We start from the raw sequence: 25968 nt of genomic DNA, 5'->3' as shown, positions 1-25968 counted from the left end.
GTATCCTTAAGAATATATAGGGGACACAGTCTCAAGCTGCGCCAGGGGAGGTTTAGACTCGAGGTGAGGAGGAAGTTCTTCACCGAGTGAGTCATTCATCATTGGAACAGGTTGCCCAGGGAGGTGGTTGAGTCATAGACCCTGGAGGCGTTCAAGAGGAGATTGGACGTGGCACTTGGTGCCATGGTCTAGTCATGGGGTCTGTGTTGATAGGTTGGACTCGATGATCCTCGAGGTCCTTTCCAACCTAAGTGATACTGTGATACAAGGCATAGAAATATGTAGTCTAATATATATACTGCATATACATAAGAAGGAAAACCATACAGTTCAAGACTTGGGTAATCCATTAAATTGTTACCTCCCAGTATTCCAAGCCAATAACCAGCAACTAGATTGATCAGAATATGACTAAACTTGACACCCACTTTCAGTAGAGCTTCTAAAAGAAGACAAAAGAAGACATGGAAGTCAATTCCTCCTGGGAATAGACAAGAAATTGAGAAGGAAGCCTTCATTCCTGTAAGTGAAGACTGGGCAAAGAAAAGCCATGGTTTGCCTCAATATTCTGCTTGCAAGTTGCAATATTGGCCATGGGAAGGGGGGTGGTTAATAAAATACTGCAAAATTCTCCAGAAAGCTATTTAAAGATCTGTTTCCATATTACTGTATCTTGTTTATATACCAAAGACTCAGGCATTATGGTCAAATGACTACGTCAAAAGGTATCCTGAAGTGCTTCATACTGCATCATTTTCCACAAGATTTGTTTAGGATAAAGTTGAGTGTTGGTTCTTACAAGGAAAAATTGCTTTAAGAAGAAAAAGAGAGAGCGAGACACCCCTTTGATTAATACTAGTAGAACTAAAACTCGGCCAAAATTCTGCCATTCTGTGATAGTAGCAAGGTTAGGAAGTATCAAAATACAGCACTTTCTGAGGGAAAATGAAAAAGCACTTATACAAATGACTACTTTCTGCTTTTCAGAGTGAGTTCTCAAGCAAGGACACTGGATTTTTGTTGCAGCATGATCCTGCTGCTGGAGACCCTGGGGGTTATGACTATGCTGTAGGATTGAGGATATTTCTCATCTCTTGTGCAAAGGTATATCCAGTGGCCACCTCCCAACTATGGGGTGAGACAAGGTTCCAAACACTCATGGCAAGGGAGAGCAGTATGAAAGCCTGAAGAGAATGACTGAGTTTATGAACCAGTCACTCCCTGGGGGCCAGCTGCACTGGGCACTTGCCCGTTCTACTCAGCATAGCCTAAAGGCCTAAAACAAATGTGGGTCAAAACACTCCTGGAGCATAAATTACTGTTTGAAGGAATAGCTAAGATCATTCATCCTGACCAGTCTAGCTGAGGTCAGTTTTGGAAGATCAGCCATTTGAAACAGCTCCTTCTACTCCTATCTGAATTATTGCTGTATTCTGGAAAGGGAAGTTATTTTCTGGCTCTTCAGAGTGAGGAGGTCAGAAGTACACAGAGAAGAAATAATATCTAAACGCAGTGTAAACTCTTGGCGCGTAAAACAGAACTGAAATAATTTAACGCGGATGCAGCGCAAGGACTTCACCTCATCACTTGCCAGAGAGATTTGTCTACTACGTGACTATCCATCTGCCAAACCCAGATGCATCTCTGGCAGAAATCACATCATGTTTTGTGTCTGCTCTCACGTGGACTGATGAATACAGCCTTCCTCATTGCCTTTTCAGTAGTGGAAAAACTTGGATTTTGTCAGTGTCTTTTAAAACCTGAGTCTGTTCCATGTCTCTTTGCATCTTTTAGTGGGGAGAGAATTTGAAGACATTTAATTACTTATTTATATTAGAGGTAGCATCTTTCCCACCTTGGAAATTCTGCAGTTTCATTATCTACTATGTTTTTAAGAGGAGCACAAAGGAAACCTCAGCATCTTCCACACCTCTGCTAACTTCTAAGCCTGGTTATTTCTATACTGTGATACAAGTTGAATTCCAGTATCACTTAGGTTGGAAAGGACCTCGAGGATCATCGAGTCCAACCTATCAACACAGACCTCATGACTAGACCATGGCACCAAGTGCCACGTCCAATCTCCTCTTGAACGCCTCCAGGGTTGATGACTCAACCACCTCCCTGGGCAACCCGTTCCAATGACGAATGACTCGCTGGGTGAAGAACTTCCTCCTCACCTCGAGTCTAAACCTCCCCTGGCGCAGCTTGAGACTGTGTCCCCTTGTAAACTGTGGTAAACATATTGACTAAAAAAAGGTAAGGAGGATCTGAGACACTTCCTTGAATCTGAAGTGCCTAGAGAAACTTTACCACTAAAGAATGTAGTTCAACCATCTAGTCATGGTCTTCAAAAGAAAACCCCACAGTAGTATTTGGGGATCCTCTTTCCATACACTCTGAAACACTTCCTAGAATTTTAAAGGCCTAGAGAAATGTACCACTAAAGAACGTAGTTCAACCATCTAGTTATGGTCTTCAAAAAAACCCCCACAGTAGTACTTGGGGATTCTCTTTCCATACATTCTCCTTTCAAACATGGTTGGACAGGAAAGCATCACTGTCTTACGTTGCTCATGTTAAATCAAATCAGATTTCAATCCTGCTACCTGTTGCCTGCCTTTCTCTTCTCATGGAAGATTTTCACTGCTGGCTTTTTGAAATGGATGTTTCTGTTGCATTGGTTGTTCACTCTTGAGACATTAAGAGCATGTGCACCGCTGGTATTTGTAATGCTGGCCTCCCCTTTGTACATTTGTGGAGGTCTCATCTTCAGATGAGACCAAGGGATACTAATTTCTTCTGTTTTCCTGATGTGCCTTGAGGCAGGGTTTGATAAATGAGAAACTCTTTAGGTCTCTAGAAGGGAAATCCCTCTAAACCAGATCTTATCTGAAAACACAGCTAGGGCTGTCGTTAACCCCCAGCAAGTTCCCTGAGACTTGGCTGACATCCTCACATTCCAAAAAGTCTTTAAGAAATTTGCTACCTCTTTCCCTGCAGAGTAATCACATGTTTAGGAGACTCCTCACATGAACCAGATTAAAAGAGGCAGCAGGCAGATCTTTATTTACTGGAGGAGCTGAAAAACACAGGAAAAGAAGTGCCAATAAGAAGGAAAGCTTAGAAAGCATGAAAGAAAACAAAAACAATTGGAAAGAAACGTGTGTTCTGTTAACCCCCTCTTGTTCTAGAGCAACAGGATTTTCCTCTCTAGGAGTTTTGCTGTGAAAGAAACAGTCAATACTGCACAACTGGGCACTCCCCAGGGATGTGAAGGCTCAGTACACAGCATTTTTCTAGCTGAACTTAGCATAGGTGATTTCTAAACAGCAATTACTCAAAAACATAGTGTGTGACTGTTTGTTGCTACCAAGACTGCTCATAAACTGTTGGGTTGTTGGGTTTTGGGTTTTTTTGTTGCAAAGTAACTGGTGTTCATAGTGTAATATGTTTGTCTCTCAAGGATGCAACAAATATGTTCTGATTAGAATGGAATAAACCAGGTTGGAAGAGACCTTCGAGATCATCGAGTCCAACCTATCATCCAACACCATCTAATCAACTAAACCATGGCAACAAGCACCCCATCCAGCCTCTTCCTAAACACCCCCAGTGATGGTGACTCCACCACCACCCTGGGCAGCCCATTCCAATGGCCAATCACTCTCTCTATGAAGAATTTCTTCCTAACATCCAGCCTAAACCTCCCCTGGCACAGCTTCAGACTGTGTCCTCTTGTTCTGGTGCTGGTTGCCTGGGAGAAGAGACTGACCCCCACCTATCTACAACCTCCCTTCAGGTAGTTGTAGAGAGCAATAAGGTCTCCCCTGAGACTTCTCCAGGCTCCAAACAAACTCACCAAAACTACAGGTATTTTTGTGAATAATGCCATCCTCTCTGCACTGAGGCAGTTTTTGGTCAAAGCTGCAATTCTGTATTGCCATCAATAACAGTACAACTGGCTTCAGAATTTTGGGAGACTAAGAGGTAGGTGAGGATTCCCATCTTTGCTTCAGAAAAAGCACATTCCACCCTAGACTGACAATTCTTCCTGAGGTCTTTATCTGAATAATAGTAGACATCCAAAAGATGCAACAAGATGTGACTTGAGAAGAAAGAGGAAAGGTGTATAAACACATGCATGAGTAATTTACACTGGGAAAGGAAATATGAGTGCATATCTATTGGACCCTTTTAATTTTCAGGCTTCTAGCTTGTAGACAACAAGCAAGATATCATCACCACTTTTGCTTATTTTTTCTTTAATTTGGAACAAGTTTTCTACTTCTTTTAAAGTGATTTAGTACTCAAATGACAGCAAAGACTGTAAGCACAGTCTCAAAATGCATTATCAATTGTTGCTGGCTTATTTTTTTTCTTGCTAGAGAGGAGTTTAGCTAATGAGTACAGTTCTCCTGCTCTTAGAATAACAAATTCAACATGAGAAAAATGGTCAGGGAACATACAAGCCAGATTTACAATGTACAAGGCAAAATACAAACAGGAATTTAAATTAAGATGGCAATCATTAAATGATCCCTTCTTTAAGGGTTTACATTGGAAAGTCTCAGCTGGCTTAGATATTTAAGCCAAGGCCCTTTAGCCCAAAGCTCTCTGGTGAGTGTGAGGAAGCTGCTGCTTTACTGTGGAGTCCCTTGAGAAAAGGTAGGATGTAAAGGCAAGTGTTTTTTCAAATATTACTGAAGTAAGTTTCATAACAGACCTGAAGAGGTAGCAAAGTTATTGTTCCCTCTTGACAGATTTGGAACTTAAACCACTAAGCAATGAGGTAATTTCTGTGAGATCAGGCTGCAAGCAATAGCCCTTGCCATCCTACCTGGGAGCCCTAGCAATTCATCCCTGCAATTATTTTTCAAGGCAAGATGATATTAATCCCCACTTTCTAGCCAGAGAACCGATGCCCAAAAGATTTAGCAACTTGTTGGATAGTGTACAAGAAGTCTTTGATAGGTCTGGAAACTGAAATCAGATCTTCCAAGCCTCAGTCTGATACCTTAAACACATGTCCATCCTGGTTCCTGTCCTTTTGTCTGACTTAAGCCAATTTTACCTGATTTGACTTTAAAATATTGACATACAGAACACAGTCTGCTCATTGCATTTATTTTGAGGTAACGAGCACTGGCAAACGGGGTTGCTTGGCAAGAAGTAACCCTGGCTGTGACAGTCCACAGCACAGATGTGCACCACAGAAGCAGAATTTCATCAGCATTATGGAAAAGAGGCATGTACCACACCATGGGATTCCTTGCCTAAGGCATACTAAAGGCACTCTATACCGATTCCCGGACAAGACACTCCCAAATGCTGCTTAAAAGATGAAAAGGACATTTGATTCCTAAAAGAATCTGTGTAATACATCTTGTGAATGGCATTCTACTAAATATATATAAACAACCACCAAGCCAAACCCCAGAAAACCATCACAACAAAACCAGCATGCTAGAGGGAATGCACTCTTGCTCTCAGTCCCACGTGAACTAGAAGTTCAGCTCTGGGAAGCTGCCTTCATACCCCGGTCAACAAATGTAGAAAATCATAAAGATATCTTAATTGAAAAAATAAATGACTCATAGCAAGTCTGGGCTATCTCAATGCAAACAACAAAGCAGCTCAGTTTATTTAGGGAAGACGGATTAGTGGAGAAAATAGTTATCAAACCACAAAATGACTAACCAGGGACACCGCCGCTAAGAGATTTACTTCTCTAACACAATGGTCCAGGATTGCTTGTTCTGGTCTTCATGTTCACAGAGCAGTGCAAAAGAGGGTGTGCAAAATTAGGGTAAGGCACTCAAATTCCTCTGTAATTCTGGTGCCAGTCACAAAGTCCCTTGTGTATCGTCAAGAGCACTCTCCATATGCTCCCTGGACCACTGCAGCAACCAGGGTGACTGAGGAGCAGAAATTCTCTGGCCACACTACCTTCTTTCCTGGTCACATTCCTGGTACTGCAGCAGTGATGAAAAACATCTGTTGGAGTTGTTTTCCTAAGACTAGAAAAGACCCATTTAGCCATGGTTGAGCTGTGGATCTGGATGAATAAACAGTGTTTGTGCAATTGTTTAATAAACTTTCAAAAGCAGGGGGGAAAAAAAAGAAGTTCTCTTAAAAACTGGGGGAAAGAAGGGAAAGAGAAGTGGACATCGGTGAACGTAATTAGAAGTCCTCCTGACTTTTCTTATGTGTACCTTCTCATGGTATTTTTCTAGACAGTGATTTCACAAGCTTTCTGAGATGAGTGAATATCTATTCCTCTGAAAAATCAGTAAGTAAATGCAGTCCCTGGAAAGGTGGTTGCGGGGGGGGGGGGGGGGGGGGGGGGGCGCTCTCTCTTTCTTGCAGGATTTGACACCTGGAGTTTGGAGGCCAGAATTTCTTACCTATATGAGAAATACAACTAGCTTTATGAAATGCTGTGGAGTAGGATTATCATTCCTGTTTACTCAAAAGGTTCAGTTAAATAATGTAAGCAAGAAAGGGAAAATCCAGTTTGAACAAAGCCTATATTAAAATCTATGATAAACTTACATCACATCTTAATCTGACTTTTAGATTCTTCACCAATTCATCAGGCCAACAAAAAAAACTCATACAAAGATCCACTGACCTTTCACTGCACTTCAGAAAAAAAAATGTGATGGAAGGCACAGGGTAGAGATATGTTTACAAAACTACTCCACATAATCCACATAAGTGACTGATACAAGTATACATAAAAATGAAGGTCAGGAGAGAATTGTTTCCCAGAGTAATTTGTCTGCCTTGAACTGACCCGGTACAACTGATGACTATTCAGTGTGCTGCCTCATGCAAAATTCAACTGCTTCCCAAAACTTAAGAGGGGGAAAAAAAAAATCAAAACAATATGAGGAAGCAATTGATATTATCATTCCCCCATTGTTTTCTGCCCTGTAAACCAAAATAACTCGAAGGACACTATGAAATCCTCTGATAAAATATCAAGGAGATATAAGCTCCCCAAAAGCTTTTTGCTGAAAAAGCTAAAGACTAGAAGACATCATGACTACCACAGTTTGTTTTCCCAGAACCCTTTTGGCAGTTAGGAAATCTTCTTTGGTGGTAAGCTTCGCACACAGGACATGTCAAACATGTACAGGCTGTAGGCAGTTCCACGCAGCCAAGCTGGGCTCCCAACCCACATCAGGATAACGTTTGTGCACAAATACTTCTTCTTTGCCTATGCTTTGCTTTCCCTAGGAAGAAAACCCAAGCAGGTACAGGTAAGCTAAACCTTCGACAGCAGCTTGGACTGTGGGGCACTACAGGACACATCCACCACATGCTCTGGGATAGACACCAGCCTTTCAAAGACATTCACAGGTGACAATAGCAGATGATTAGACCATCTCACTGCAGCACCTCTTTTGGCTCCTACTTTGCTCCTGAAAAACCAGCTTCACGTTAAGCAGAGCGCACTTTATCATCTCTAAAGAGAAAGTTAAACAACTGCCCAAGCAGCTGGGAGAGAGCCAGACCTTAACCTTTAATGGGCACGTGTGATGCCCTCAGCGTAACCAAGAGCACGGATGCCTTACAGCCGAAACCACAGGGTCCACATGCTGCCAGGGCAAGCAGGATTTCTGACAAGATTTATCAATTCTTTGTTGTGATCTAGCCTTGAAGGCATTTCATTTTAATACAAAGTAAGCACTTGTGATGATTAAGAGAAATGTACAGTTGGATCACTTTGTTGTTCAGTGGCCAGTCATAACATAAAATCTGCTGGTTAGTGCAGAAACGCAGAGTTGCAGCCTATGTGTGGTTACTGTCTGCTCCAGCATCTGGGTTGATGCAGCAAGCTCTTTGACAGGGACCAACAGTGCTGGTTTATGCCTTTGTTAGCTCCCTTCCCAGATACCCTCATGCTGCCACCACCAACACACTAGCATGATGTGTTTTTCTCCCATTGAAAGAGATGTGAAAGTCCCTGAGTCCCCAGGGAGCCTTGTCTCCTGCCAGCTATGCTATCCACGCAGACAGAAAGACAGCGATGCTTGTGTATATTTTGTTTTGTATGTTTATTTACCAGTACTGGGAGAGGGGCATTTGCTGACATTCACACCTAAACCACAGCCTGGGGAAGCCCCTCTGGGAGCTGCCTGAAAGCAAGGACCTCTCCTGAAATAGCCATCTGAAAGTAAAGCCCTTTCCTGAAATAGCCACAGAGACCCTCACAAACTGGCCAGTGAATACATGTGAGTAAATCAGGAGCATGTCTCACAGAGGCTGTGGAGCACCCATATTCAATCCTCACGCTCGCTGAGCAATTTCAACAAGCTGCCTGTGGTTTAAAACGTGTACAAGTGCTGTAAAAGAGTGTGGTGGAGCAGAGTAGTTGCCCAGCTCGCAGCATGCAGTCTTGCAACTCCCCTCCGGCCACCATCACAGCAGAGGCGGGGAACGTAAGAGAGGGTGCAGCCTCTTCAAAATAAGAGATCCCACCTGGACCCTCCCCAGTCTGAGCATTAAAATCCTCTCTCCAACTCTCTCCCCCAGTCAGCTGCCCTTCAAAGGCTGGTTTCCATACATGTATGCCTCTGTTCATGCTCTTTATCCCTCCCACTGTGGAAGCAAGCCTACACTACAGACATCTGATTTAAATAAACATCCAGAAAGGAGGCTGGAAAGCTGGCACATTCGTTCACACAAGAACAAACTCCTGGGCAAAAGACAGGCAAAGTCACTCAGTTTCATCCTAACCGACAGCAGGGAAGGAAGAGACTCAGCAAACGCTGCTCCTCACACTGTTATCTACACAGTCACTTTTGATGGTTCCAGTGGCTTGCCCCAACTCTCTTGCCCATTAACACCACACTAAGCAGCGCCATCACGGCTTTTGCAGAGAACAAAGCAGTTGGCAGACTGATTTCACAGCCCAAGAGCTCCGCTGGATTCCTCTTTTCACTTGTGACGCAGCACAAAAAGCCGCGCACGGCACTTAGAAGGGGATCATAAAAGGAAACATTTCCCTGTAGCAATACAATTAATACCCAATTCTATTCAGAATAATCATAATTCTATTCAGAATAATCATTTCGATTTGTATGCAAATAAATATAAAAGACAAAGGAGCATATATGTAAAGGAGGAAAGGTATAGGAGACATTTGAGATGCACTCAAAGGTAAGTTTTAACACTTCCAACAGTTCAAGCTGAAAAAACAATAGAAGGGATTCCTACTGCTCACAGTTGACAAACGGATTTTTTCGATGGGATTAATGCTCTGCTTACCTATCCACCGTCTGCGCAGCCTCCAGGAAAAACACAGAAGGGACGGAACTGCAGATCCTGCTATGATAACCCCAACGTGATTCTTGTGCTTTCCTCTTGCTTTTCCTATTTTTTTTCCACCTGCCTTTTAAACTGCTTTGTCATTATAATTCCCCTGACCTTTCTGTGCTTGGTTTGGGCCTCATTTGGTCATTCTTCTTCTGTTTCTCCCACTGGCACTTCCAAGGCAAACGCACTTGTTTTTCTGTCGCTGTTTTTAAAGTGAAACCAGAGAAGCTAATTTGGGCGTTCCTGGATACAGGTGTGCCTGGATACAGGTGTGCCTGGATACAGGTGATGCTGCAACTCCTTAATTACCCACCTGCCTTCCATTAACCATGCGTTAACAGATACTTCTGAGGCTAACCAAAGACTCTTCCACCCCCTAATAGTAGTATAAGGCAAAAAAAGACAACTTGCTGGGTATTAAGTGGCCGGGCAAAGGTCTCCCCAAGGATAACACCACTCAAATGAGAGGTAGTTTGGATGCGTCACAAGCACAGCTATTGGTTTTCCTTTCCGCTGGGCAGTGAAGTGATTTAAGCCTCATGTAACACTTTATTTCAATGAACCAGGAGCTAACGCTTTGAGATGGTGATAGATGATAACCTTTTACATGTAAACGTATACTTAAAAATCCCCCAGACCTGTGTGGGGTTTTTTTATCCCACTACCCCCCTGGGCAGAGTTTTTTTTCACAGTAAAAGTTAGGTTGGAAAATGCTGAATAATTACTCGTTCAGACTTTAGAAATACCTAGCCAGTGTAGGTGTTGATGGTGCCCCGGAGGTAAGAGGTATGTGTTCATATCACCGAACTTGCAAGATTCTGCAAGTTATTTTTGCAGGCAGGGGTTTAGGTCTAGAAGGCAGGCAGGCCCAGAGTGATTCTGCAGGCAGATCCAGAGTGATTTTGCAGGCAGATCCACAGTGATCTTGCAGGCAGCACAATGCTCTGGTAGGCACCTCCCTGACATACCCAAGGACATGGCAGTACCAGGGAAGGTGGTTTGGTGTTTTTCTAAGTGCTTTCAAAGAAACAGTAGAGCTTCAGTTCTTCTCTGACACTGTTAGAAATAGATTTATTCTTTCTTCTCGCTCTTGCAAGCCAAGTTATCCCAGACAGCCTGAATAGATTTCCAGGTTCACTAATGACCTCACAGGAATTGAATAATGAAATCATATCTGCCTCTCTACTGAATAGAGACAGCCCAAGCTTACACAGATCTAATTATTGCATTTCTTGAAGATAAATTGCAGCCTTGAAGGCGTCTTGCAATCAGTTATCAGGCATAACTTCATGGGCACCAACTTTCAGTTTTTTTCCTCCAGTGCAGTGATGTACTGCCAATATTTAACAAGGGGCTCCCACTAAAATTTCCCTATTAATCTGTTCTATACCCTTGTGTCCCCGAGGCACATATTCTTGCAGGGAAAGAAAATAGTAATGAAGGAAATTTATTCATTTATTTTTACATTGCTGTTTAAACATTTGCTGAGACTCACAGCCAAAGAGGAAAATAAAACCACTTGGCAAACAAACCTCTATTATATGTACTTTTGCAGGAAATGTTTATACTTCATTCCTGTTAAAAAAAAAAATAATAATAAAATAGCTGGAGCACTTCTGAGGTGGTGTTTGACTTGTGATATTAAAAGTTGGTAGCAGTAAAAATGTGGAGTTACCTGTCTAGGAGTCCAACTTATGAAATATGTCCTTTTGAAAAGTATGAGAGTGGATAAAATTGATACTCTTGAGTATCACAAGAGCAGCAATTTGCTAAATGAAGAGGATGGGGTTCATTATGAAGGGAGGTTGTAGCCAGGAGGGGGTTGGTCTCTTCTCCCAGGCAGCCAGCACCAGAACAAGAGGACACAGTCTCAAGCTGCACCAGGGGAAGTGTAGAATTGAGGTGAGGAGAAAGTTCTTCGCTGAGAGAGTCATTAGCCAGAAAGTTCTTCACTGAGAACACATTGGAATTTGCTGTGCAGGAAGGTGGTGGAGTCACCATCCCTGGAGGTGTTCAAGAGGGGATTGGATGTGGTACTTGGTGCCGTGGTTTAGTCATGAGGTCTGTGGTCACAGGTTGGACTTGATGATCCTTGAGGTCTCTTCCAACCTTGGTGATTCTGTGATACTGTGAAGTGATCACCACCTTGCTGCATTGAGCAGTTTTGTCTGTTCCAGTGAAGTGTAAGAGCAGGCAGTTAACAAAGAATTAAAGTTACAGGACCGCTCTGTATTTTTAGGCAGAAATAATTTAGCTTTGATTTTGCACCAGGACTAGTCACTAGACAATGCAGTTACAAGAGGATGAAAAGCAAAAAAACCAGATTTAACAAGTGTCTAAGGAAGGGCACAGTTCCACTAGTGGCAGGAAATAATCCCAATACTCCTTTCAATTTGCCTGCAAAACCTTAACAAGACTCTCAAGAAATATCAGGGATTTTGTCCAGTGATATTTGTCCCTTTCCCCTCTCCCTCTCCTCTCACTGTGTTTTCAGATTGGCTGATCTTTGACTTGTATTTGCCTTAATGAGTGGCTAAAGACATGCTTCTAAATTCTTACAGATTAATTCCAAATGTAAAACAATTGCTACTTTATTGCCTGTATAGCTGGTGGGAGTGTTAATGTCCTTACATGGATTAAAAGGAAACAGAACATTTAATTCTTCTTTTTTGGCCTTAAATCCCAACCTTTTTCTTACTCTGAAGTTAAAAAATAACATATTTCTCTTGAAAGTTCAGAGCTTGCATGAAGTTTTCTGTTATTGCTCACGACTTATTTGATGTTTTAAAAGAACTGATGTGAAAAAATATTGGAATGACATGACTACTCATCCTGCTAATGAACCCTGCTTACCCACCCTGATAATTAACAAGTAACCACCCATTATTAAGCAGACCAAATATTTCAATAAAAGATCCTGCTGTGCAGTCTCTGTTCTGCAACAGATTTCACTTGAAAATTGAAGTAATGAGGTTCCCCTGAACTGATAAGCAGCTCAATCGAGGCCACGACTCTGGATCTGTGAATCTTAAGCGGAGTTTAATTGCGAGCAGAGTTTTCCTGACAAAGCCAATAGAGGGGCCCTTTCCTCTCAGCTGCTGACTAGTTGTGGTTCCCAGGATTCAAGTAAACCTCTGTAGACCTGCCTGCACAGCAAAATAGTTTGAGGTTTAGACATCAGTTAAAAGGGAATTTACAGGAGCTGCAAGACCAATGCTCCGCTGATGCTGTTGAACACTGGATAGGCAGCTGAAAACCAAACACCCAAGCAAGTAATTAGCAAGGCCAAATTACTTCCAATTAAGCATCTGTACAGCAATCCCATGTGGTCTCAGAGGCCCATTCCCTTTGAAAGAACATAATTACCTCTCAAAATATATTATCCCTCCTATACAGGGGAAGGGTTTCAGCTTGTGGGGGAATGCAAGAGGAGCAGACTATGATGATGTAGGATCACATCATTTCAGCAGTGGGTAGTGTATCTCTTCTGGTACTGGGGGAACATTCACAAACACTTAGAACACATATACCCTGCTCCTGTCTGGGGATACTAAGAGTGAGATTTAGTGTGTGAGAGGAAAAATCATGCTGAAGTAAATGGGATTAGCCAGTGCTTTGCCTCAGCAAAATCATAACTGACTTGGTGCTTCTGTATGACTGTTCAAACTCAATAGTAAATTGGCTTTAAAACATTTTGGACTAGAGAGACCAGTAACTGCAGCATTTTCTGGATCAGAGAAAGGTCAGAACTTTAGAAGTTTGAGTCAGTCAATGAGTAAAAGCAGGGAGCTTTGCCTTTGTGTCTTCTCTGTTAAGTAAGAAATACTGTTGGATGCTGCTGAAACAGTGGTGTGCAACTGAAAAATCCGACTCGTGCTACCAGAGACAAACAATTAAGTTTTCCCATGCTTTTCAAAGGGCAAACAGAAACCAGGTTTAAATGAAAGAAGAAACCAGGTTTAATGAAACCTTCAAACACAGCAAAATGATACAGCAGAAGTACCAGTCTTACCGAGGTTATTACTATTGCTTCAGAGATACCAAAGTCTGGGGGAAAAAGTTCACTAAAATCAATAGAGATACAGCTTAATACATCTGAAGACTTGTGTAAGTTTTACTCTGTATTCAGTTTAGGCCTTAAAACTAATTGTGTACATCTGAGGGGGAAAAGAAACGTGGCACATTCAGTCTCTGTAGACAGTGTGCTTGCTTGTAACTGATTTTTCTGCTATGTGGACTTAAGGGAAATCACTGTGCTGTGGTATTTCACAGATTATATGAAGTACAAGCTGAAATATTTGTTATGAAAGCAAATGTTTGATATAGTTGCAAATCTTTGTAAGCTCTATTGGCAAAAAGCACGTTCAATACTACTGGAAACATTCCCATCGTACACTGAGTGGAACACTAAGATATTCCTGCTAACAGATGAGGCTTGTACCACATACCTTCATCACTCAAAAATGGTGCATGCCTAACACATATCAAACTCAATAATGGAACTTTTTTCCTCCACTGGGTGGGATTCCAGTGAGTTCAAATGAGCCATGAAAAAAACAAACATTATGGAAAGGCTTCCAGTTTCACTAAGAATGTGAATTGTTTACATCTTCCCTTTCACATCTCCTGGCTAACCTGTTTGTTTAGCTAATCAAAGCCCAGATTTCAGCCTCTGCTTGTAGGCTCAAAGTATTTGAGGCTCACTTTTCCTAAAGTTATTAGGACTCTTGTCAGTAATTTGAGAATGAACAAGAGCAGAGTTCCTGTATAGTGAGGGTGATGGAAAGAGCTTTCTTTATCTATGTGCGTGTTTGTTTCTTTGCCACAAAGAGAATGTCATCATTTTTGTTTCCTCTGTGCCCATACTGAGGGCCATGTTGAATCTCTTTCATTGCACACATAGGACCCTCTGTGTAGTCCTAATACCTGTGCACCTGCTACTGAGTTATAGAAGTAGTTTTATTAAGAAATTATATATGTATACTGTCAAATGAATTGAGGCATTTTTTCCTAGCACTCTTCAGTGTGTCAAGTATGGAGCAATTCTACTCTCATGAGGTCAGCTGCTGTTGCTGACTTCTACATGATCCATCTGTTAATATCTTTGAATGTGCTATCCTGGATTCCCAAGAAGCTGGCTCCACACATTTCCACTGTGTTAGGTTCATGATGCACTTCAGTGTCCACAAGCTACTGCTGGAAATGTTCTGCACATGAGGAAAAAGTTATTTTGTGTGTTCATTTCAGTGCTCCAAAACACCCCTGAAGTGCATACCGGGGTGTGTACATGCTTGTGTAACCTTCCTACAGCTCATTTTCATTTTGAGAGAAGGTCTATAAAGAGTTTTAGACTCCTCCATAAAAATTCTTCAAGAATTTTTACAGAATAAACAAGAAGTGAAAACCTCAGAGTTCTTTAATAATTTCTTCAGTCTCCTAAAGAGGAGACATATAGTGCCTCCACTTATGTACCTTGAATCTCCCAAGAGCCTAACAGAAATGGTCCTAGCAACAGCATGCCTTAGGAAGACTTATTTTGACTTTTTATCAGTAACACAAGTCACAGAATCACCAAGGTTGGAAGAGACCTCAAAGATCATCAAGTCCAACCTGTCACCACAGACCTCATGACTACTAAACCATGGCACCAAGTGCCACGTCCAGTCCCCTCTTGAACACCTCCAGGGATGGTGACTCAACCACCTCCCTGGGCAGCACATTCCAACAGCTAATGACTCTCTCTGGGAAGAACTTTCTCCTCACCTCCAGCCTAAACTTCCTCTGGTGCAGCTTGAGACTGTGTCCTCTTGTTCTGGTGCTGGTTGCCTGGGAGAAGAGACCAACCCCCTCCTGGCTACAACCACCCTTCAGGTAGTTGTAGAGAGCAATAAGGTCTCCCCTGAGCCTCTTCTTCTCCAGGCTAAACAACCCCAGCTCCCTCAGCCTCTCCTGATCCTTCTCTGGACATGTTCAAGAGTCTCAATGTTCTTCTTAAATTGAGGAGCCCAGAACTGGACACAGGACTCAAGGTGTGGCCTAACCAGTGCAGTGTACAGGGGCAGAATGACCTCCCTGCTCCTGCTGGCCACACTATTCTTGATGCATGCCAGGATGCCGTTGGCCTTCTTGGCCACCTGGACACACTGCTGTGTCTGTGAATTCACTGTCACAGATTTGACACTGCAGAAACATGTTTGTGCTTCCCACACAGCTCTGGTTTGAGAATTGTGCTCAAATCTGAAACTATCTGAATTTTGCTGAAAAATGAGCGTGTGAAGAAGTGGAACAGAGCATAAGGGATACATCTTTTGCTGAGAGGGAGAAAGGGTGTTGGATATTTGGGGAGAACATCCCCAGTAAAACTGATCCACCTTCATGTTTAAATTCTCACCTGTACATATAAGTGCAAGCATAAACTGATCTACTTGCTGTGATACTCAACATGAAAATTAGCCATGAAAAAGGGCCCAAATATATTTGCCATGGTCGCTTTACATCACAAGCCAGATCATCAAGCTGAAAGATCGATACTCTAGTACTCCAGAATGAGTTCTGACCTGGCCTTCTCCAGGAACAGGTTTTCACAGCTCCACTCAATTACACACTCTGACATCCATGGTGTTTGCACACATACACACTACTGCCCCTCTGATCATAATGGCAAAAGGCAGGCTTAGCTACTTAACACCATAAGACAATTTAGCTGCATTCATTATTTTGATGTAGTGCTCCAAGCTGTGAAAAGCTCATGGTCACTAGCTACATCAGAAAGAAATTTATGAAGTTAAATGAGCTTCAGCACTCGAGCCAAGCAAAGTATTAAAACTTTTAACTGAGCACATCTGATTTTTTTTTTTCCAAAGGAAAAGTTAATTTTAGTGTAGCTGTAGATATTGAAAAGGAGAGAGAGAAAAGCAAGCAAGCTAGTGTGTCATTTTCCAAAGATTCATATAATTTTAATGTCACAATTAGAAAAGTTCCTCTGTCACTTGTGCCATGATATTTGCATGAATTGCAGCCACCTTAAATTGTATCTGAATTAACACTTGAGTTTCACACAAAGTGCAACACTTTAGTATATGGAAAAGATTTCCTCATCTTTACTTATTTCTGGCCAGCTAGTGATGTTTTCTTCCAGAATGAAAATGCCTAATCTGTCACAGAGCCATCCAGTTGCATTATAAATGTTTTCTTAAATGGCAGTTCTGTCTTTTCCTTGCTACTCTGCAAACCACAAATATTTGTAATGCATTTCAGAAGCTTAAATTTTTATTCAGGCTCTGCTATAGACTTTTAAATCTAATGCTGCCATTTTCTTTTCAAACACTGTACATTATCAGCAGATACTGGAAGGCAAAGTCTCACTGCCACCCTGACATTCATTCCAGATAAAGAATTGACAGACTGATTAATCAAGCCTAATGCTATGCAGGTTGTGTGGTGGTGGTGTAGCTGGAATGGAATGGAATGGAATGGAATGGAATGGAATGGAATGGAATGGAATGGAATGGAATGGAATAGAATAGAATAGAATAGAATAGAATAGAATAGAATAGAATAGAATAGAATAGAATGCCCTTGGACTCTGCCCATCTGTCCAGCCTGTCAAAGTCCCTCTGCAGAACTCTTCTACCCTGTAACAGATCATGGACAGAAGAGACTCTCCCTGAGATGTGGTACCTCAGGTAACACAAGGAAATCTGAGACACAAATGGCAGAGGAAAGCTTTTACTAACATTGTCCTGAGCCTCAAAGCAGATGAAGACAGACCTTGAAACTTTCACAGCAGTGCCTGAGCTCACCTTATAAAGCAAACTCTTTTCCAGTATCCAGAGGCAGCAGGAACCGAGCCCGAAAATCAACACCCACATTCACAGGAGCTTTCCCAGAGCGCAGAAGAGTGCCTAATAAATTAAAGAGGTAACACTGTTTTAAAAAGAGAAGGAAACAGAGTTTGAGCTGACAAAGCACAGCGTTTTTACCATAGGCTTTGCCTATAGTCGCTTGGCACAGCCCTTGGGTGAGGCAGGACAATGTTTCATTAAAAGTAAATGACACTGTTGTTCAACACACAGCTCACATAAAAGAGCAAGGAGAGAGAGCTACCACAGAGATTCCCTCTGCCTGGATGATGCTAATTATTTCTGTATTCTTTGGTAGAACCTGTCATCCTCAGCCTACAAACAGAGCACTTAACTGGCTTGATTTGTTCAAGCAGTGTGGTGCTAGCCGGGCATTACGTAAATATGGAGTAGCTCTCCTACATGTAGTACGTCTTGAAACAGAGTATTAAACTGATGATTGCCAATTCCCAGCTGAACTGCGAACCATTTCTCACTTGAGCTGATGAAGTTCAGTTCCCTTCCTTGCCATTTCAACCCAGCAGGAAAGAAATGTAATTTCAGATGATAGGAACAAATTCTCAGCTGAGGAATGGACGCTCTGCCTCCCTGGGTATTCACTGAGATTTGTAGTTCCAAATACAATCCAACAAATAAACAACTCTCCTGGCTTTCTACCTCCTGCACAGCGAAGATCTGGCCTCCACATGTTCCTATATTGCAGTCAACAGGGAAAAGTTGTAGGTTGTTTTGTTTGCTTTAGTTTAGTTGGAGGTTTTGGTTTGTTTTGTTTTTATGGGACAAAAACTCCATTCCAGAAAAAGTGTTTTAGAACCAGAGACACAGCAAACCCTTTTGGGGTCCTTGCCTGTTGCAGGAAGGCACAAAACATGAATCAAAACTTTCATTTGATGCCTAGAAGCTGAGAAAGGCACCTTTCTGCCTTGTTCTTGGCAAATTGTTTCTCCCAACCTAACTTTCAAGCCTGGGAGTTACAGACCCCTCATGAACTGCAGGCTTTCATGGCAAGCATTCTCTGCAGCTCACTGGTAAGGTGGAATCCACATCACCAAAAGGAAAATGTTGTTCATGCTTAGATAGGCATTTTACTGGATTTTTCCTGAGCATGCTGAAATCAGCTTCACAGAAGGAACTCTTCTCATTGTGCAGGTCTAATCCTTCTCTGTTTTTTTTCCTCTCCTTTCAGTATACCTTTACTGATCTCTATTCTTTCTTCAGTCCCCAGGCCCTTTTTCATCACTAAAAACACTTCTCTGATCCTCAGCAGCATCTGTCATTACCAAATCAATCTTCCTAATCCAGAATAGTTTCCCCAAGCTCATTTCATGTATCCAGAGAATACTTCCTGATCTCTCTAAATAGCTGATGTAAAGAGCACAGAAATCACTTTTCTTGACCAAATTTAGTCTGTACTTCAAAACCTGTGCAATGTATTGCTTGATCTTGATCGATACTCCTTTCATTACTATGCCAACATATAGGTTAGTTTCATAATCCCTAACATCCACCATAAACTCATAGTCTTATAGAATCATTTTGTTTGGAAAAGACCTTTAAGACCGTCGAGTCCAACCATTATCTAGTGACTGACTTTATCAGTCAAAATTATTCACTTTTGCAGAGTCTGATCATAATGAGACCTTTGGTGTTTGGTATCATAGTCTCTTGATCTTTCTTAGGTCATATAGAATAGAATAAACCAGGTTGCAAGAGACCTTTGAGATCATCGTGTCCAACCCATCATCCAACACCATCTAATCAACTAAACCATGGCACCAAGCACCCCATCCAGTCTCCTCCTAAACACCTCCAGTGATGGCGACTCCACCACCTCCCTGGGCAGCCCATTCCAAAGGCCAATCACACTTTCTGTGAAGAACTTCCTAACATCCAGCCTGAACCTCCCCTGGCACATCTTAAGACTGTGTCCTCTTGTTCTGGTGCTGGTTGCCTGGGAGAAGAGACCAACCCCTGCCTGTCTACAACCTCTCCAGGTAGCTGTAGAGAGCCACAAGGTCTCCCCTGAGCCACCATCTTATTAATAAAAATGTATTACAAGAAATACTGTAATGTCTTTTAATGAGATTTTAGCTGTTTTAAGAGCACTTAAGAAGTGCAATATTTCTAACTGCAGGAAGAATAACTTTAGTTTTATCTCTCCATTCTTTCCAAAGAAAGTTGAGCTGGAATTTAATTTTAAAATCTGGGCTGTTGCCAAGCATTGGTGCCCATTCCTTTTGCTGAACTTCCTTTTATGCAGTGTATTCTCTTTCACTGGTGACCCTGTCAAGATTCCTGTTGTTCTTATTTTATTTGACAGGAAACATTATTTTTTCCCCCCCTTCTTTGCATTGTATTTTGGAGGTTTCAACATCGTAAGAACAGTTTCAATATTCAATGCACTAAACAAATAACAAAGGATATTCATCAACATTTAAAATGTAGCAGATCTGATACAAGAAGATAAAAAGGCTATCACAGTTGGGTGGACTAAGAGTAATGACTACAACAACAAAAGATAGATTGGTTTCTAATGTAAACATCCTTGAAATCTGGGGACATATAGAAGTGGTCAGAAGTAATTTCAGGGGGTTAGTGGTTTAAATGCATTAGCAGAATACTTACTGATGGTTATTTTCTTTATAATATTTACTGTTCAGTACAGCTAATGCAAAACACTGCTAGAGCCACAGTGGGGGATTTGGCAGCTAGAGAAACTTGGAAAGTCTAGCAATTACAGTTTAGGAATGTGCTATGCACACAAAAAGAAAAATGCTATAGTGTATACACAAATAGTAGCGTGAACCCAATCAAGAGTTACTATTGCATCACTCCCATCTACCCTGAGTCAAAGCACTAGTTGTCTTAAGATAACACCCCTCAATACAGTGAGATATTCTTAATTCAGGTATTCTAATAGTGTTTTCAGCAGATCATAAATTCAGAAGGAAATTCTGTTCTCCTCATTTCCCTGGTGAATTTATTTTCCATACATCCAGCTCTGCCATTCACACTGACCTTTTTTTTCCTACATCAGTTGAGGAACTTGCACATGCACAATTTGTTTGAATGTCAGTGCAGGTAATATTTCAGAATAGAATAGAGTAGACCAGACCAAACCAGGTTGGAAGAGACCTTCAAGATCATCATGTCCAACCCATCATCCAACACCATCTAATCAACTAAACCATGGCACCAAGCACCCCACCAAGTCTCCTCCTAAACACCTCCAGTGATGGCGACTCCACCACCTCCCTGGGCAGCCCATTCCAATGGGCAATCACTCTCTCTATGAAGAATTTCTTCCTAACATCCAGTCTAAACCTCCCCTGGTGCAAATGTTTTAAGAAGCAAGGCTTGAGCACATAGTACTTCTAATATCTAGCAGCCCTATATGAAGATAAGTGTACAAAAAAAAAAGAGTTGAAAAATAAGAAAGCAACACTTCAGCACTTGTCTTACCTAACATATCCTTAGCTGTGTATGAAATTTGAATCTCCTTCACAGTTTCTTCAGACTACAGTTTCTTTCAGGAGCAGATACTCCACAAGATCAGTGCCAACATGAATGAAATAATTTATTTTCATGGCAAGGAGTAGGGGAACATAATCCAAGAAAGATACTGTCTATTGAGTGATGACAGTGACAGTAATGATTACAGCCCTGAGGGTTGAAGATAGGTAGGTTCCACTCCTGAAAAGCATGGTGCATTTGGAAGATATAAACCAAACCAAACTAAAGTACAAAATAAAGTAAAATAAATCCAGCTATTAGTGCTGTGAAGAGAGAACCGTTTCAAGGTTTACATAGTTCCTACTGACCTCAAAAAGCTCAGTGTTTCAGAGAGATCTACAGGACTGAACTCAAAGAAAGGAGCCGGCTTTGCTGCTCTGTCCCACATCAGTGCCTTTCAAGTGATGAGAACCTGGTCATTAGCAGTTTGTGATAATACCAAAATCTTGTGAACAAAGGAAAACAGGAGCAATTTGGAATAGAATAGAATAGAATAGAATAGAATAGAATAGAATAGAATAGAATAGAATAGAATAGAATAGAATAGAATAGAATAGAATAGAATAGAATAGAATAGAATAGAATAGAATAGACCAGGTCAGATTAGGTGGTGTTGGATGATAGGTTGGACGCAATGATGATCAGAAGGACAGTGGTAAAAGCTGGATTGGTGAGTCTTGGAAGAGATCATGCCTCCCAAAGGTTCTGAGCTTTAATCTCTACTTTTTTATTTAAATTATTTATTCCCCCCCCCACACACACACTTAAACTGAAGTTGGATGTAAGTACAGCTTGGAACTGCACAGTCATCCTTTTGGAATTTACTTTTAAATGAAGGGTAGTAGCCAAGAAGAGAAAAAGAATCTAAAAGGCACATTTACCAGCAACACACTTTTAAAAGTAAATATTTGAGTCAATAAAACAGATACATAGACAAGAGAAGGTAAACAGGTTCCCTGGGGAAAGAGACTTCATGGGCAAGATTAGTTGTTTGCGAAAATGCATTAAGAACAGATTAATCAAAAATAGTGTCTTGACAAGATACAAAATGACAGCTGCTTTGCGTTAGGTGACAGGATCGTTCCCCCTTTGCCAGCTGGTAACAGAGTGCTCAATTTGCAGGTTGCTTTCTTGCTTGAGAAATCAGGACTAGAGAGAGCCCTGCAGTTAGTTTATGTTTACTCAATGCACAGCCCTCTCTTTGCTCTGAGCTGAAAGATACGAGACCACACAGTCAGTGCTCTTACACACACACACACAAAGTCAACGCTGAGAATATGATTTCTTTGGGATATCATATAACATTCATGCATCCCTGAGCTTTACACTTGGACTTGATGACCTCAAAGGTCTTTTCCAACCTGGTTAATTCTATTCTATTCTATTCTATGCTGTGCTATGCTATTCTAAATGTCCTAACACAAAATTGCTCACCCTTCAGTGACTGCGTGGTCTCAGGCAGGGCCTGCTATTAACCCCATTCTGTGACACACACAAAGCCCACCCAGATAAAGGAAAGAGCCTTAATACGTGGAACACTGTGTCTAAATAGCCTCAAAAGGTGCTTTTCCTTTTCTCATGCAGACCTTTATCTTGAGTGCATGAGCACCGATGGATTCTACATGGTAACTTTGCCACGCTCAGAGGCATGAGCAGGGGTAAGAAACACAAACCCAATTTTAATTCTTACTGGAAATATACTCTTTGCACAGTCATGGTAGTCATTGATTAAAGCATCACAAAGTCTTAGGGAGGGGAAAAAAACACAAAACCAACACACCAACCGAAAACAAACAAACTTTTGCTTTCATTTCTTTATTGCAGTCAGAGAGCTATCCCTTATTTCAGGTTTCAGTTCTATCTTGAGTTTTCCAGCCAAGTTTTGTCCCCACTAAGTGGAGCATGGTGCACCCCTTTAACTGCAGGAGGAAAGGTCTATTATACACCAGAATAAATAAGCTGTCGTTCTCCTCCTGGAAGACTGTGGATGAACCTATTCTTGCTGTTCATAAAGTAAGCACGACACACTGGTCAGTCTGTGAACGACAACTGATTTGGCTGAGAAAGATAGAGAGGATCAAGTAATGTTTTAGATCAAGCTTTTGGGCACTTTGAAAAGGTAACAGGAGGGCTTATTCATTCAGAGAAATCTGTGGTTATTCAAGCAACTGAAAGCATTTAAGGAACGAAAGGCACACAAAAGAGAAACATTAATTGGGCTGATCATAGCACTGCAGATCTATTTTTACAGAACCCAAACACATTTATACATGGCTGTTCCTTTGAAACATTTGGAGGCACCATTTCTCTCTTTCTTATCTCTGTAACTGACATCTTCATTCAACTTCAACCAGCTGTTGTGTGAATTTGCGATCGTTTTATTTCTTGCGGAGGAAGGCTTAGTCTTTTGAACTCCAGGAATAATTATTATTGCAAAGCAGTTTTCCTTTTCCAAAGGGATTGCTTTGGGGTCACCACTGCTTCCAGCCTCTCCAGGCAGGAGAACAATGAAGGCGTTGTTGGTGCTGGAATGCTGTCCCTTCTAAGGGGGCAGGCGCTTTCTCTTTCTGCGCTCGCCTTGGCATAGTGAAGTGAATTGTGCCACATCAAAAGGCTTTAAATTAGCACTGCACCGCCTGCAAGTGTCTGGAAGCTAATTTTCAATCCTGAGGGGCTAAGAACTTTTTTTTCCTACATTCACACGAACAGGTACATCCTTCAGAGTATAAGGTGGCTTACAAACATGAACACCACATTTATGGCTATTTCCTCTCCTCATTAAACACATTTTTTAGAATGCACATCTTACCATTTTCAACAGATCTCCAAACAGAATAGGCACTATGCCTTTTGTGAAAGGTGAGCAGCTGTTATTCTGCTTGGGAGAAAGTTAGCTTTCAATGATAGGGCCAGGGATTATCATGGAAGAGGGATGGACAATGTAGAAAAAGACGGTGAACACTGCTGCCCGTAGTAATCATACCAGTAAGTGATCTTACTGACTTTCAGACATGCAAACAGACTTAAATCCAAATGACTCTATAAGCCTGACAATTAGCATTGAATCTTTGCACATTCAAAAGTCTGACATGTAATCTTGAGCCTAAAAGGATCTCACTTTATCCAGCCCCTCAACAGAACTTGCAAGTAATTGCAAGTGTAAAATACTCTTCTTGGCTCACTTAATAAGGACCAATTTAAAAAAAAATTATAAACCTAGTGGAATCACATCTTCATGAAGTGCAATGTCATGGTTGAACTCCACAAGAATGTTTGCTTTATGGAATAGTTTTATACAAATCAAGGCAGAATCTATACTTGCAAGAAACCAGAATCCACACCTGCTTTCTTGTGCTCCTCGCCAGTGTACACTGCAAATCAGCTACTGATTAGAGCCGTCTTGACCTTCACCCTTACTTTCTACCATAGCTCCTATTACCATGTTGGATAAGGGGCTGTGTAAAGAATGAATGGCACCAACAGCTCTGAGGGTCAACATTTCCATGCCATGGGTAGTGCCAGCTAAGTCCCAGTCAGCAGCACTGGAAAGTAGTTTTATGATTTTCTTATTGGTACAGAAGACACAGGAGGTCTTCTAAGCCGTGCAAATAATGTTGGCATCCCCAGCTGCATCTTTAAGGGATGTGCAGAACACATGTGATAACATGATGGGGTAAAAGGAATGGCTGAAAGGCAGCATCAGAGAAAACACTGCAAAGAGCAACAAAAGGTCAGAGAAAACCGCATGGTTCCTTGTGCTCCACAGCTGTATACAGAATACATAAACAGACTTCTAAAAACTAATTAAATTCAGAAGTGTATTTTGAGGAACATCATGTCAGGCCAGAGACTGAGACATTGCTCTTATTCATTAGCACCCAGCACAGCCCAGTATGTATGGTGGGTTTATAGGCCAGGGGAACTCTGTTTTTTCTAGGCACAGATGGTTCTATTTTCCCCTCAGTGTTTACCTGACAATCACGGTTGGTGAAAGGAAGCCCGTTCATATGCTAATTCCACCCAGGCCAAAGAGAATATGAAGTTGCTGAGGGCCAGATCCTGCAGATGAGTCCCCTTGCAAAAGAATCAATAAGCTCTCCGCTCTGTGAAGCTGCAGCGCAGGGACAGCTTGTGGTGACTACAAGAGGATCCTGCTTGTGGGACTAAGCACTTTTGTTTGTGCAGGGAGGAAGGTTACTATTTTGGGGATTCATGCTCCATCTTGCAGCACGTATTTTGCTGTTTGTTTTCCTAAGAAGGCTGACCTGGTCTTGTCCTCCACAGCTTCTTGGAGAGCATTACAAACCCCAGTTACACGTCTCCTCTCCGTAGGAATGATAATAACTGCAATTCAGTTTCTGCTACACAAAACATACCAGCCCTGATGAATTACAGACAGAAAAATAACTTGCACAGTCTCAGAACCATACATAAGTGAAAAAGGAAAATGAGATTTTAAAGTGTGGAAGTATTGCCTTGCCTTGGACTGTGGATTTATTGAAGGTCAAAGTAGAGGGGATGCTGAGCGGTGCTGAAATTGCAAACCCTCACATCCATTTTAACAGGGCAAGACTGAGCTTTCTGTGGCCACATTGCTTATTCATTTGATAGTCCTAATTAGAATTACATATAAATTGCCCCAATCAAACTTGACTCCAGATACATATTTTCCAGTGTCTGATTTACTACAAGAGAAATACAGAATAAATTCCATTCTGTTTTGCAATGTTAAAGTATTTAAAACCAAAGACTAAAGTTAGAATTGATCTCTTCTTTCAACCTTTTCTAACAAGAATGAAGGGGAAAAAAACCACCACAGGATGTGACTGAAGTCTGCTACATAGGAAGAGCTAAAAATTCTTCCATGACAAAAACCCAATAATGTTTTGTGGAGGAATAGAGGTTTCTCTGCATAGAATCGGTCAGGGTTGGAAGGGACCACAAGGATCATCTAGTTCCAACCCCCCTGCCATGGGCAGGGACACCTCACACTAGATCAGGCTGGCCAGAGCTTCATCCAGCCTGGTCTTAAACACCTCCAGGGATGGGACCTCGACCACCTCAACATATAGGTAGAAGAGAAAGGTTAAATAACTGTAATTTTTAGAACAAAAGCCCAACGTGGTTCAATGCTGAGACACAAACCTAGCAACATAGTGATTTATCTTATAGGTAAGTCTCTGTGTCTGCTTCCCCTGTTCTTACAGATCTTTCTGGCACTCATCTTCTTTTCTAAGTGTCTTTAGAATAGGGAAGTACTTTCTTC

At 41.6% G+C, this 25968-nt stretch overlaps 1 long non-coding RNA gene across 3 annotated transcripts in view; it reads right to left on the bottom strand.

Moving 5' to 3' along the window:
• Positions 1-9567, bottom strand: part of LOC137456973 (uncharacterized) — a 53696-nt gene extending 44129 nt beyond the window's left edge. For all 3 annotated transcript variants that reach the window (XR_010991181.1, XR_010991179.1, XR_010991180.1), the window contains exon 1: positions 9280-9567. This is a non-coding gene — a long non-coding RNA (uncharacterized lncRNA). The remainder of the gene's footprint in view (positions 1-9279) is intronic.
• Positions 9568-25968: the final 16401 nt, after the last annotated feature.

Source organism: Melanerpes formicivorus, unplaced genomic scaffold (genome assembly GCF_026170545.1).
Source record: "Melanerpes formicivorus ecotype bairdi unplaced genomic scaffold, bMelFor1.0.p_v2 SCAF_150, whole genome shotgun sequence".
Lineage (NCBI taxonomy): Eukaryota > Metazoa > Chordata > Aves > Piciformes > Picidae > Melanerpes > Melanerpes formicivorus.
The sequence above is the reverse complement of the archived record's forward strand: the minus strand, read 5'-3'. Positions and strand labels throughout refer to the sequence as shown.